Here is a 15,029-nt window from a genome sequence, read left to right on the forward strand (position 1 = left end):
TTGAAACCGTTCAGAGATTACTCCAAGTAATGGCACTCTTTGGGATCTTTGCCAGGGAACATTTAAATACATTATCAATGGCAAATACTGTTTTCTATGCTTGATTTGACTTAATATTTTTGGGTGTTGCGCTCATTGCAGTCAGAAAATATATGTTGGCCGATCAAAACCCTTGCGGGTGATGTTGCTTTCTCTCCCCAAGTCGTACGAGAAAATAACGGAAAACTGACCCAAGATCAGTATTGTACATAGGCAACTTCAACCCAAAAGAAATGCGGAGCGCGTTCCAGCTCGTCAACACAATCGGCTGCAGAGGTTACTTTCTGTGTTCAGTTTATATAAGAATACCAAATTAAATGAATATAAGAAACGCTTTTCCAGGCAGTTTGAATGTATATTCTTATTCTGTGCAGAATCTGTGTAATTTGATTTACAACACAAATGCGCATCTTCAACAAAGAAGGCAACTTGGAACGTACCCGATCCTCCCATGAGATCATTCTCTTTCCCGGTAAGTGAAGTATGCAAATAAACCATGTGGTTGTAATCGCTAGTATATAATGTTATGGAGATTGATTTATTGCTTTTTACGACATTTCTCAAACCACTATGCATTTTCACTGATCTGTCAAGGTTTTCAATCAAAATCTTAGCTATAGGCCTACTCAACAGTTTCAGCTAGCTTTAGCTAGCGAGCTAGGCTACAGTCTCGAGTTTCATGGTGGGCGCAAGGTTTTGTTCTGGGCAACATCTACACACCTGATTAAACTAGTTTGAGTGGTTAATTACTTTAATCCACATGTGTCAAACTCCTACCATGGGAGGTCCGAGTGTCTGCAGGTTTTTTCTCCACCCTTGATTGATAAATGAAGGTCACAAATGACTAAGGAACTCCCCTCACCTGGTTAGGTTGTCCAGGTGTTCATTGAAATGAAAAACCAAAAAGCAGCAGACACTCGGCCCTCTGTGGAATTAGTTTGACACCCCTGTCTAATAGAGCTAGTTCAACTTGTCTTTGCAAAGCCTTTATAAAGACAGTTTTAGATCTTGTGGAGAAAACAATTCCAAACAATGGATGAATTGGGACCACCAGACAGCAATGCTCCCATCCACAGTGAATGTGTATCTACACAATGGTCTATCCATCATTCACATTCTTTACATTTTTGTTCACCACCTGTAGTTTTTGTGATGTAATCCACTTACAAATGAAGTACATTTTAATGCTCAGTTACATTTTTTTTATTAAAATAGGTATCCTACATATACAGCTGTGAAATACAATTCTAAACCTGTTTTATTCTGTTTACTTTGCAGCTCCAAATAAAGACCCTTCACACCTACCACCCAGACCCACACCTTCAGACCACTCAGACCCACACCTACCACCCTTCTCTTCAGACCACTCAGACCCACACCTACCACCCTTCTCTTCAGACCACTCAGACCCACACCTACCACCCTTCTCTTCAGACCCACACCTACCACCCTTCTCTTCAGACTCACACCTACCACCCTTCTCTTCAGACCCACACCTACCACCCTTCTCTTTAGACCCACACCTACCACCCTTCTCTTTAGACCACTCAGACCCACACCTACCACCCTTCTCTTCAGACCCACACCTACCACCCTTCTCTTTAGACCCACACCTACCACCCTTCTCTTTAGACCACTCAGACCCACACCTACCACCCTTCTCTTCAGACCACTCAGACCCACACCTACCACCCCTCTCTTCAGACCACTCAGACCCACACCTACCACCCCTCTCTTCAGACCACTCAGACCTACACCTACCACCTTTCTCTTCAGACCACTCAGACCCACACCTACCACCCTTCTCTTCAGACCACTCGGACCCACACCTACCACCCCTCTCTTCAGACCACTCAGACCCACACCTACCAGCCTTCTCTTCAGACCACTCAGATCCACACCTACCACCCTTCTCTTCAGACCACTCAGACCCACACCTACCACCCTTCTCTTCAGACCCACACCTACCACCCTTCTCTTCAGACTACTCAGACCTACGGCTGACACTTTTAGTCTCTCTATCTCTCTTTCTATCCATCCTCTTGATACAGATCTCTTGATCTATCCTCTGGCTGCATTTTAAGTAAGTGGACACTTTCTCTTTTAATTCAGCTTTCTTCCCATTTCTTGTGTTTTCAAAAACAAACCAGGTTGTAGTTTTAAAATGCAAACCAACTGGAGGAGATTATTCAAAAATGCTATCTTAAAATAAGTAACCAAATCCCACTGGCCCAGGTAGTGTTTCATCTGTAACCAAATCCCACTGGCCCAGGTAGTGTTTCATCTGTAACCAAATCCCACTGGCCCAGGTATTGTTTCATCTGTAACCAAATCCCCCTGGCCCAGGTATTGTTTCATCTGTAACCAAATCCCCCTGGCCCAGGTATTGTTTCATCTGTAACCAAATCCCACTGGCCCAGGTACTGTTTCATCTGTTCTAGGTAGAACCCTTTTTGGTTCCAGGTAGAACTCTATTGGGTTTTACATGGAACCAAAAGGGTTCTACCCGGAACCAAAAAGGGTTCTCCTATGGTGACAGCCAAATAACCATTTCTAACCAAGAGTGTAGTCTAAGGCTAGGCATAGATGTAAAATGAATAATGCAATTGACTGTCCTGCTAACTTTATTCATGTTCTGGTGGGTGGTGATGAAATAAATACATGCATTTATTGTTTCAGAGTGTCCAGTGCATCCGGGGAAAACGATTTTCCCTATTCTCAACATTCTCGCCAATAGAACTTCAATGGAGGTAAATCTGCAGAACATTTAAATTCCTGTGACTGCATTTACAGGCTAATCCTAGTGCAACACCAATTGTAGTTAACTTGCAGTGCATAGACCTTGTGGTTAAAGTGGCAATATGTAACTTTTTGGGTGGCCCGACCAAATTCACATAGAAATGTTAGTTACAGATCATCATTCCACTTGAAAGCAAGTCTAAGAAGCAGTAGTTGTGTTCTACAGTGTGCGTTATTTCTATGCTTCCCGTTCTTAAGTGTTGTTATTGAGTCTTTTACTTTGGTTTTGTACAACAGCTTCAAACAGCTGATTTTAGCTACCATGACATTGTGGAGCGATTTCACCATAGTGCAGCTTTAAAATCAAACAGACATTTGTATTTGTTGCATAATAAAGGGACAAGAGTAGAAAGTGAGGTGGAAGCCATGCTCTGGATGGTATGTTTACTTCAACTCATCTCCTAGAATGAACGGAGGATATACTGTACACTCAACACCATATGTATTTGGACAGTGAAGCTAAAATGTACAATTTGACTCTAAACTCCAGAATTTTGGATTTGAAATCAAATGTTTCATATGAGGAGATACTACAGGTCACCTTTTCACAATTTAGAAAGGATATCACTTTATGTATATAGTCCCCCCAATTTTAAGAAGCCATAAGTATTTGGACAAATTCACTTAAAGTGTATTAAAGTTATAGTAAATGAAACCTTTTATTTAAAATACTAAATTCTGGAATATAGATCCAAATTTCACATTTTAGCTTCACTCTCCAAATACATATGGTTTTGGCTGTACCTTGGTATTGGACGTTACAGTGCCTTGCAAAAGTAGTCAGAGCCCTTGGAAACGCCTTTGACAGTGATTACAGAGTCTTCTTGGGTAAGTCTTTTAGAGCTTAACACACCAGGATTGTGCAAAATTAGCACATTATTCTTTTTATAATTCTTCGAGCTCTGTCAATATGTTGGGGATCATGTCTAGACAACAATTTAAAAGTATTGCAATAGATTTCCAATCAGATTTAAGTTCTAACTTGAACTTGGCAACTCAGGAACATTCACTGTCTTCTTGGTAAGCAACTCCAGTGTAGATTTGTCATTGTGTTGTAGGTTATTGTACTGCTGAAAGGTGGATTCCTCTCCCAGTGTCTGGTGGAAAACAGGCTTTGCATTTAGGCCAAAAAGTATATTCCTTTGCAGTTTTTTTCAGTATTAACTCCAGTGCCTTGTTGCATGCTTAGATTTTTTTTCTCTTCTGTATATTTGTATTCTTCTTTTCACTGTAGTTTAAGTCATTATTGTGGCGTTACTACAATGATGTTGATCCATCCTCAGTTGTTCTACCATGACAGCCTGTAACTGTAAAATCACCAATGGCCTCACGGTAACACCCCTGAGCAGTTGCATTCATGTCCTGCAGCTCAGTTCAGAAGGACGACTATCTTTGATGTGTCTGGATGGTTTAATACATCATCCACACCATAATTATTAACTTGACCGTGCTTAAGTATATATTCAATGTCTGATTTGTTATTGTTACCCATCTACTAATCACTGCCCTTCTTTATGAGGCTTTCGAAAAGCTCCCTGGTCTTTGTTGCTTGAAATTCAATACCTGACTGAGGGACCTTACAGATGTTCTATGTATGGGGTACAGAGGTATGGGTAGTTATTCAAAAATAAATGTTAACCCCTATTGAGTCCATATAACATATTATGTGATTTGTTAAGCCAAATTTAACTTGTGAACTAATTTAGGCATGCCTTTATAAAAAAATCTAAATTTTCTTCCACTTTGACATTAGAGTACACCATTTTGAGTTGCTTGTTGATTTTTTCTTTTTTTTAAATCAATTTCAATCCATCGTTGTAACACAATAAATGTGGCGAAATCCAAGGGGTATGAATACTTTTGCAAGGTACTTTATGTAGTTGAAATATTATATTTAAGAGTAGAAGGCACTTGACCATTGTGAGATTAGATTTAACCAAAAATCATAAAACCCTTTGAAAGGAATAGGTGCAACCCTTGCTCACGATTACATATTGAATGATTTATTTTCTATTTCTGCTTACAAACATGACATTCCTTATGTTTTCTTTCTTGTCTTACAGTGGCAAGAAATGGGATGATGACTGGATCAAGGCCGAGGACCGCGTTTCTCCAGTTTAACCTACTTTATGCACAAATGTATTCCTCACTCTCCCTTCACATGTATCACTGTCAATCATAAATGGTTGGTCAAATTCACCATGATTTACCATTGAAACATTCATGGAGCATCAGCATGCCAACCATTTGATCTCAATCAGTTTCATGAGAATATGCATTTAGATACTCTTCATATAAAAGTGAGCTACACAAGTATTGCAACAGTGACACATTTGTTGTTTTGGATCTGTACTCCAGAACTTTGTATTTGAAATTATACATTGACTATGAGGTTGAAGTGCAGACTGTCAGCTTTAATTTGAGTGTATTTTCATCCATATCTGATGAACCGTTTAGAAATTACAGCACATTTTGTACATAAACCCCCCCCCCATAAATTCACATGTGTATTAAAGTAGTCAGAAGTTGAGAATGTTTGTATTGATTCATTTTACTATGTTATTAAATATATACGTTTAATTTCACTCTCATGGTTTACCTTTAGTCTATGCCTATTTCTATAACACAATGCACATAGCTGATTATCTTATGGAGTAGATACAATTATATTTACTAAAGACAGTTAATTTGCACGTTTAATAGTCTATTTTTCTCCAGATCAAACGTGTTGGTCTTTCAGCCAAAGCACCCCATACAAAAGCAATCAGTTGATATAATAAAGAACAAACATAAATCAGCTCTATGAATCAGACAGTAGTAGGTCAGATGGTTGAAGATCAGATTCATATCGTGATTTGAAATGCCAATGTTTACAGTAGGAAAAAAAATCATCTTGTGGTTTTTGTTGTTAGTGACACTCTCCAGTCTCCACTGCCGTGGTTCTGACCTCGCCACGGCATACCCTGCATTTCTGCCGCACTAGCTAACAGTAGCTGTCCGTGGTCCTGAAATAAAACGCCGGCGCACTATTAGAAAAGGCGCACAGGTTAACATACACAGTTCTTCATTTCACGTGGGCCTTTTCCAATATAGTAAAGCTACAACGTTCTGTTTGGAACAAATGAATGCAAATCTGAGACTTAAAGGTCACTTGTTTCCTTCTGTCTTTCTACTGGAACAATGTTAGTTCAATGGATATAGGAACTGGATAATTTATTTCCAAATGCCACCCTATTCCCTTGGAAAGTGCACTACTTTTGACAAGAGGCTAAGGCACATAGTACAATGTGCATACATTAGATATGAGCAGTGGATTGGGCTAATCAACTTTAGTACTTAGTGAACGTCTCAGTAATGACAAAAGAATCATCAAAAGTGATGAATGTAGCATTTTGGCCGACTGACCTTGAACTTCACAATTCATATCAAAGTATATTATAGGCTAGGCGCAGCTAGGCTATATATTATAATACATAGGACTACGTGTATATCAACATAGCTTACATATATATGGATTGTATATACAGTATATATAATGCTATTACATATATTACTTTACCTGCATTAAATATGTTGTATATAGGCCCACCCTGAGTCATATTGGCATGCAGCGTGTTTAGCGCATAGAGGCAGACCGTCTATCTGCTTGGTCTCCAGGCTGGTTGTCCACGGAAAATATTTAATGAAGGTGAAAGCCAAAAAATTTCACAACTGCTTTTTTTGAATAGGCAGTGAGAATTAATTTTCATCATTGTTGCTTATCAGGAATATGATGTGCCGAGGACGATGCCAATAGAGGTGCGGTTATGCGGCCTTGTGGGTCATGGGTATAGGGGTTGAAAGGCCACATATATACTGTCGAATGTCTATTTTTGAACTTCTAGAAGCATCAATATCGATGTAACAATGTTTATATAAGCATTTCTATACATTCACTTGTTTTCTGCCATGAACCTTTATACACCCCTAGGGAACCTTTGTAAGAGGTCAACTCTCGTCATAGAGTCCCCCAAAAATATGTTTTTGTTGTTTTTTTGTCCATGAATTAAACATAATTATGCAATCCCATATACCTGGTGGCCATGGGGTGCTCAGTAGCGCCACCAACAGTCGACCTTTCCCCAAACTTTGATGATTTTTTTTATCAAGAATAGATGAACATATCCGAACCTTATTTGACATGAAGGTTTAGTAAGGGGTCCTTATTAAATCAAAAGAATCACACATGTCAAACTTAAATAGTTATGACGAAAAACACATTTCAAAAAGTGCACTACTTCAGACATTGAATTGGCATGTGCTGATGCAGTACAGCATTATGCATGTCCTAATGAATGTACATATCATTCTACACATCAATTAGAATGATATTGGCGAAGATATTGATAAAAAACTAACCGGTTAGGGTTAGTAAAAAAACGACAAAATGGCGCCACATTTGTAGTTCACAACTTTTCCGGTTTTTGTAACATAAGAATTGATCTGTTACATCAATTATTTAATAGAATCCGACAATGTTTACGACATTCAAATGAAAGTAACATTGCGCAAGAATAATTTATGAATAGTTTAAAAATGTAATCAGAAAATTCAGAAACATAGTCTATTACGTCACGGGCATTGCGACGCACATCTGACCGAACGACCAAACCGACGACGTGGCCAAACGCTGTGACAACACAGCTATATATATATGTGCATGTTCACAATTCTCCCACTATGTCAGACCTGTCTGCATAACTTTCATTTTTTCACCATCAAATTTTAATAATGATACGGTGTTGCTAATAGTATTGTTAAGAGTATGTCACTTGCAACTGGCCTGTTCAGGATGGGACAACCCCCAAGTTATTTTCTAGGAGGGAGGTGTCTTGGCCCATAGCTTTGCTGTATATCAGTTTGACAGAGTCCTGGTGTCTTCTGAGGCTGCTGACTCTCCTCTGAAGCGTGGAGAAGAGACCTCTGCTCCCAGCTTCCGACTGATTCAATTGCCAGCCTAACACCAACAATCGTAATGTGTAGGGTAAATACAATGAAGTATTCCTTAAATACAATAGCAGTTGCAGGGTGCCAACATCAATTGTACATATTAATGAAAGTTCCCCTACTTTTCCTGCTTAGGTCAAGTGCAACATGTGAAGCAAGGTCTTGCACATTCTCCGATTCCCTCTTTAGGCTTTCCCAGTGCTGCTTGACAATTAACTCCTCCTCCTTCAGCCGTCTCAGGAGCATCACCCGGTCAAAGGCCATTTTCTTTGTGAGTAGGTCAGCTGTAAATCCATAAGAATGCAATGTGGATTTGTACCTTTGGCAGTGCTGGCAGTGCTGTCTGTGTCTGCGCAACTGAACAAACACAGATAGCAAAACAGAAACATAGTTATTGTGACACACAGACATACGACTTACTTTGTCCATGCAGCTCCCAAGGCCATGCATGAAGGTCTGCGGAAAGGATCTCATCTGCAGATGGTATTGCTGAACCTGGTACAAGTGTGTTGTACTCCTCTATGGCAGCTGTCAATTTGGCCTTTTCTTCCAATATCTCTCTGCGCAGAGGGTGTCTTTTCTTGCATCCATCAGTCATCAAAACAAAAGGAGAATGGAATTCTTTGTTGAATTGCAAGGCTTTGAAATGAAAGAGAAATGAATTGTGTGCAATTCAATATTCATGAAATGTAACATGTTTGATGCTCAGAAACAGGACATCAATTGTTCTCTGTACTACCTGGGGACCATCCGTGTTCTCAGCTGTTTCCTCTGAAATACAATACATCTATAAATTAACAACGTATCTCCAACGGTGAGTAGTTGCACTCACTTCCTGGAGGAACATAGGGCCTGTGAAGGTTTCTGTAACAAATGATTTGTTGTGTGGGGGGTGATTGAGCCCCAACCTGGAGAACCAGGGAATGTTTAGTCTGCCTCCTACCCTTCCACCTGTCCGGCTTGATTGCACCTGCCGGTGGGGTTAGCTCTCAGGGTCATTGGAGTACGCAAGCCTCTCCACTACATCAAGGAGACAGTCCAGGAGAGTTACATTTAGGATTATTTATTTTTTGTATTCATTTACCTGTATTAGCCCATTGCTGAACTTCCGTTGTCCAGAGTCTCATCGCCTACACCCAATCACTATTAAACTTTTAGAGAGTCTGGGTCTCCTCCCGGATTTTTGCTGTTGTCTGAGAATTATGACAAAAACAAAACAGAATAATGAATTGTTTTAAAATAAATTAAATACATAGATATAATACTTCTAAAATAAATGTATTGATACACCTTCAAGTATCTTCCAGACTCTGTGCGTGTTGTTTTTCTTCCTTCTGTTCCACCCCATGGCCTGGATGGTTAGCATGTCTGTTCTTGCTAGAAAAGCCAAATAGAACTCCTTATTCCAGATAAGTATTAACATAGCTGAATAGAACTCCTTATTCCAGATAGGTATTAACATAGCTGAATAGAACTCCTTATTCCAGATAAGTATTAACATAGCTGAATAGAACAACCTTAAACACATTGTTTACCTCCTTTGGACATTTGCTTGGAACAGATTGCAGGCCTTGACAAGAAGCTGTTCCCTTGTTCCACTTCCTCCCCCAGAGTTGTGCCAGCTCCTTCCTGATTCCGTCCTCCCCAATCTTAATTTACATGTAAAACAATATTGACTTAATGTTGCAATTATGTGAATAACAAACATCTAAATGGGAAGCCTTGTAAAGGACTGAAGCTGGAAATTGTCTTTGAACAGTTTAATAAAGAAAGACTTACCTCGCATTTCAAACGATGTGCCTTTGCATACATGACGGAAAGCAGTGGCTTCATGTCTAGAAGAGTGGCGAGCTCTGGACAATGAAGGGCAACTTTGGTCAGGTATGGCCAAAATGTGCAGATCACATCCGTACACATGAATTGTATGTTCCTGCTGCCAGACAATTCCTTCTGCAAGAACAGTGGGTACGCAAATATCTCTCCACGCATCATGTTGAGGCTCCTTAGAAGTATTCCGTGGTGGCAGACGGCAACTTCGAGTCCCTCTTCATCAAGTTTGTCGTTTGTTTTCCTTGACGACTCTTTAGCTGCTGTCCACTGGGATGCTCCACATACCCCTTTTCCATAACCCTAGACAAGGAAGTAGAAGAATATAGGTTGAAAAAATGTTGTTTTTTTGGGGGGGAAGTGTTAACGGGACAGTGGTTAGGTTTTTAAAATCTAGCTGAGGGCGCTGAGCTACCCCCTGTGTTCGCTACAATGGAGATCAGAAGTTGGAGATTGACTGTTAAAAAGAAGCACTTGTAAAGTGGGTTGCATTTCTGAACAGAGGGAGTAGTGTAACGACCATGGACTTGAAGAGAGAGGATTACAATCTCTCCAAAATGATATGTTTTTATTGGAATAGTGTATAACGAGTCTGCCTTTGAGTCAGATGGCCCGAGGCCAGTCCTATTTCACAGATTAGAAGATACACAGGAAACTTACATGTTTAGTCTTTGTATGGACATAGTTCACAAAGTCAGACACATCTTCATCCTTGCAGATAAATACGGCATCAAAGAATCCTTTGTCATCAGTCCTTGAAAGGATACGTGACATACATTAAATATATAACATATGAAATAGCAATCAACCTCAGTAAATGATTGTGGGACGCTTGACAATGTTGATAATTCATTTCATTACAAACCCAAAAGATTTAAGCTAAAAATGAACTCAAACTGCATTTGAAAACATTCACACTGGACAAAGAAAAGGCAAACCTTGTTTGGATTGTTTAAATGATATAGAGTACGGTGTTATTTGATAAATTATGAATAGTTTTACATACCCTTTTTTTTAAATCGATACAGCTTCTTGTTCCCGTCCACTGACACTGCAAGCATGCTGGGTGAACAGGCTGGGCAGACCTGATCAATTTCAGAGCGGCAGTATGTCCACTCAAATAAGCTTTTTTGAAAAGTGTCCCCACAGATCATTCCGTTCTGGTAAGGGAAAAATACATATAGAAAATATACGAAATAACTTACAACAATAGTATAAACAAAACATACTATAATTCACTATGGCTGACTGGATTTGAGTTAAAGCAGGGCCAGTACATAGTGTTGACAGCAAAGTAGGTGAAAGCCAATGCAAAAGTAGGACGAGTACTTATGTTCTAAAGAGCAGGAAATATTGGATGCAAGAGGGGCACAGATAAGGGGCATGGCAGGACAGTGGTGCAGGAGGCTAACACATACTGTAGCAAGAGACCTGAAGTTTTAACGTAGTTGTAGTACTGGAAATAAAATTATGTTACACAAAGTGTTGTAACAAAATGTAACATAGTTAACCTGAAGTCAGACATTGGTAAAGCTGAGTATAATTTATTGTTACCCTGCCAAAGAAGTCAGTTCGCTGCTCCAAAATCCGCATAAAATGCCAGACGGGACATTTCTGGGGCTGACACTTTCAGCTCCTCAAAAGAGCTGAAGACATCTACCTGGTATATGGTGTCACAGTTGACAGTGGCTGGCCAGAACCCATTCTTTATCAGATCTGCCAAGTTTGCTGTCCAGGTGGTAAGACAGGTTGTGCATGTCAGCACTGGCACTGTGACATTGTAGCGACCTTGAGGGAAAAAATGTAGTCTGAATTAATGTTTTTTTTACATTGCATTGCTACATCACTGTTTGGTTCTTGTAGATATTGCACATACCATTTATTCCTACGAGGATGATATGTTTCCCAGGGCCAACATGGATGGTGCTTGTCAGGCAACCACATATCACCTCTGGTACGTCCAATGGTAAGAAACAAATCAAGGGACAATATTTATATACAACAATAAACAAGAATACATTTGAACTTTGATATAATACATTCAGCCGCAAAAAAAATGAAAACTGGCTCTCGATGTACTGGCCCTTGGAGCTGAAAAAATGGAAATAAAAAGGTTTTTAATTCAGACTCTCCTTTCGTTAAATATGTATTTTCATCAGAGACAGACAACAGTTAGAGACAGGGAAAGGTGGGATCAGACCTGCATGTAATGTATTATGTGCTGTGGGTAGATGGCACTAGACCGGCCTATGGCATGGCAACAAACGTTTGATATGCTATGATACAGTATGTTTGAAAGGAAAAAGTCAGATCAGGGACCAATAAAATTAAACACCTAGACGGGATGAAACCAACAGAAGTGGATGTAGTTGCCTTCCTGGTTTGAGGAACTATCGGTCCTCTCTCATCCCTTTGTCTCCATCTGAACCTAACCCCTTGTTTTGTCTTTTTCTTCTTATTTTCCTAAAAAGTGCATTTCAATTATCATGGCTGGCCCACTAATAAAAGTCTTCCACAAGCATGGCTTGCTTGTGCACATATGGAGCACAAGCAATACTGTTATTTTCACATAAGGTGAAGTGATTTGTCAGGTGAGGAAAGGCACCTGCAGTAGACCCACGTTCTGGCTCACTCACACAGCTAACATGTGTAGAAGTTCACAAGGACGCTAACAAGTGCACCCTTGTGCCTCATGCTCAATGGGCCATACCATTGATGCCCGTGTTCAGGTCATATCACAGAGTCTACGTTTAAATTCACATTTGTGCCATATGGGGTCTACTTTGACAAACAAAAAGCAATGATAAATCATAACGCTGTGGTGCTGGGGTTGTGTTGGGAATATTTGTCCACGTATGGGAGCTATAGGGGTTACATTACCGGTAATGTACGACTTGTTACATTACCCATTCTGGGTTGAGCTCCTCAGCCAGCCTTTTTGCCTCGTTAATGGCCTCCTCCAGTTGGTCTTGGGGGTCCTCAGAGGCCATACCATCTCGAAAGAAATATAAAGAGACAACTTCCAAACTTAACACATTCCTTCACATACAGTCGTGGCCAAAAGTTTTGAGAATGACACAAATATTAATATTCAAAGTCTGCTGCCTCAGTTTGTATGATGGCAATTTGCATATACTGCAGAATGTTATGAAGAGTGATCAGATGAATTGCAATTAATTGCAAAGTCCCTCTTTGAATCCCCCAAAAACATTTCCACTGCATTTCAGCCCTGCCACAAAAGGACCAGCTGACATCATGTCAGTGATTCTCTTGTTAACACAGGTGTGAGTGTTGACAAGGACAAGGCTGGAGATCACTCTGTCATGCTGATTGAGTTTGAATAACAGACTGGAAGCTTCAAAAGGAGGGTGGTGCTTGGAATCATTGTTCTTCCTATGTCAACCATGGAAACACGTGCGGTCATCATTGCTTTGCACAAAAGGGCTTCACAGGCAAGGATATTGCTGCCAGTAAGATTGCACCTAAATCAACCATTTATCAGATCATCAAGAATTTCAAGGAGAGCGGTTCAATTGTTGTGAAGAAGGCTTCAGGGCGCCCAAGAAAGTCCAGCAAGCGCCAGGACCGTCTCCTAAAGTTGATTCAGCTGCGGGATCGGGGCACCACCAGTACAGAGCTTGCTCAGGAATGGCAGCAGGCAGGCGTGAGTGCATCTGCACGCACAGTGAGGTGAAGACTTTTGGAGGATGGCCTGGTGTCAAGAAGGGCAGCAAAGAAGCCACTTCTCTCCAGGAAAAACATCAGGGACAGACTGATATTCTGCAAAAGGTACAGGGATTGGACTGCTGAGGACTGGGGTAAAGTCATTTTCTCTGATGTATCCCCTTTCCGATTGTTTGGGGCATCCAAAAAAAGCTTGTCCGGAGAAGACAAGGTGAGCGCTACCAGCAGTCCTGTGTCATGCCAACAGTAAAGCATCCTGAGACCATTCATGTGTGGGGTTGCTTCTCAGCCAAGGGAGTGGGCTCACTCACAATTTTGCCTAAGAACACAGCCATGAATAAAGAATGGTACTAACACATCCTCCGAGAGCAACTTCTCCCAACAATCCAGGAACAGTTTGGTGACGAACAATGCCTTTTCCAGCATGATGGAGCACCTTGCCATAAGGCAAAAGTGATAACTAAGTGGCTCGGGGAACAAAACATAGATATTTTGCATCCATGGCCAGGAAACTCCCAAGACCTTAATCCCATTGAGAACTTCTGGTCAATCCTCAAGAGACTGGTAGACAAACAAAAACCCACAAATTCTGACAAACTCCAAGCATTGATTATGCAAGAATGGGCTGCCATCAGTCAGGATGTGGCCCAGAAGTTAATTGACAGCATACCAGGGCGGATTGCAAAGGTCTTGAAAAAGAAGGGTCAACACTGCAAATATTGACTCTTTGCATCAACTTCATGTAATTGTCAATAAAAGCCTTTGACACTTATGAAATGCTTGTAATTATATTTCAGTATTCCATAGTAACATCTGACAAAAATATCTAAAGACACTGAAGCAGCAAACTTTGTGGAAATTAATATTTGTGTCATTCTCAAAACTTTTGGCCACGACTGTAGTAACCTCCCCTGTCTATGAGAAAAGCTACATGTCATTGATAGCCTGTGTTTTACTCTGTCCTGCACGTCACTAAAGGTTTTCATCCTCCTCCACACGCAGACTGACTGATCTACAAATCACTTTGCATAACAAATACATATCTATTATTACTTGCAGATCAGTCAGTCTGTCACCATTTACCAACAATGCACTATTAGTCTGTCACTTCCTTGTTCATGTTATTCTATGACATGTGCAACTCCAGTCCTTAAAGGCTACAGTGTCCACAGGTTTCGATCAATTTAGATCATTGACTAGTTAGGACCTCCTCTCACCTGATTGTCTGTCTTAACAGGATTTCATCAACTCCTTTACGTCCCTCCTAGGGTCCCACTGTCCTTCTTCCAAGGAGAAGTCACAAGATGAATACAGATTAAGTGGCAATGTGTATTTCTTTCAAGATGCAAAGAGGAAAAAGGGGAATATATAGCCTAATGTATAGGTGGCTAAAATAATAAGTGGAAATTATATCCAAATATACGCAAGTAAAGCAACAAAAATATCCACACATTCTGTTGTCTATGGAACTTTCTTTATTCACCTTAGTTACGTAACCTTCCTTACCGGTTTAACACGTTTTTTTAAACCAAACACTTAACAAACAAAAACAAATGTGTGTGCACGCTGTATTTATGACAACAAGGGACGAACTGGCGACCTACCTGTTATCTGTCCAGGGTCCAGACACCTGGGGCCTGTTGCACAAAACTAGGATAAGGGATTAAGCCAGGATATCTTGGTGATCCTGGCTC

The 15,029-nt window shown here is 40.4% G+C and overlaps 2 long non-coding RNA genes across 3 annotated transcripts; one reads left to right on the top strand and one right to left on the bottom strand.

Annotated features, from left to right (window-relative positions):
• Positions 1-211: 211 nt before the first annotated feature.
• LOC106595352 (uncharacterized) lies at positions 212-5,022 on the top strand. Its single transcript, XR_001326379.2, has 5 exons — positions 212-315; positions 414-511; positions 1,318-2,122; positions 2,719-2,789; positions 4,902-5,022. It is a non-coding gene; the product is annotated as an uncharacterized lncRNA (long non-coding RNA).
• Positions 5,023-5,127: 105 nt separating this feature from the next.
• On the bottom strand, positions 5,128-14,969 carry LOC106595339 (uncharacterized). Of its 2 annotated transcripts, XR_006762793.1 has the most exons (14): positions 14,940-14,969; positions 14,553-14,618; positions 12,558-12,646; positions 11,528-11,602; positions 11,312-11,439; positions 10,658-10,811; positions 10,312-10,405; positions 9,604-9,954; positions 9,360-9,473; positions 8,909-9,201; positions 8,564-8,595; positions 8,245-8,404; positions 7,947-8,108; positions 5,128-7,834 (listed from the first exon to the last, which is right to left on the bottom strand). It is a non-coding gene; the product is annotated as an uncharacterized lncRNA (long non-coding RNA). The 2 variants fall into 2 exon arrangements; XR_001326374.2 differs by having other exon boundaries at positions 5,128-8,108.
• Positions 14,970-15,029: the final 60 nt, after the last annotated feature.

This window comes from Salmo salar, chromosome ssa02, assembly GCF_905237065.1.
Source record: "Salmo salar chromosome ssa02, Ssal_v3.1, whole genome shotgun sequence".
NCBI classification, from domain to species: Eukaryota; Metazoa; Chordata; class Actinopteri; order Salmoniformes; family Salmonidae; genus Salmo; species Salmo salar.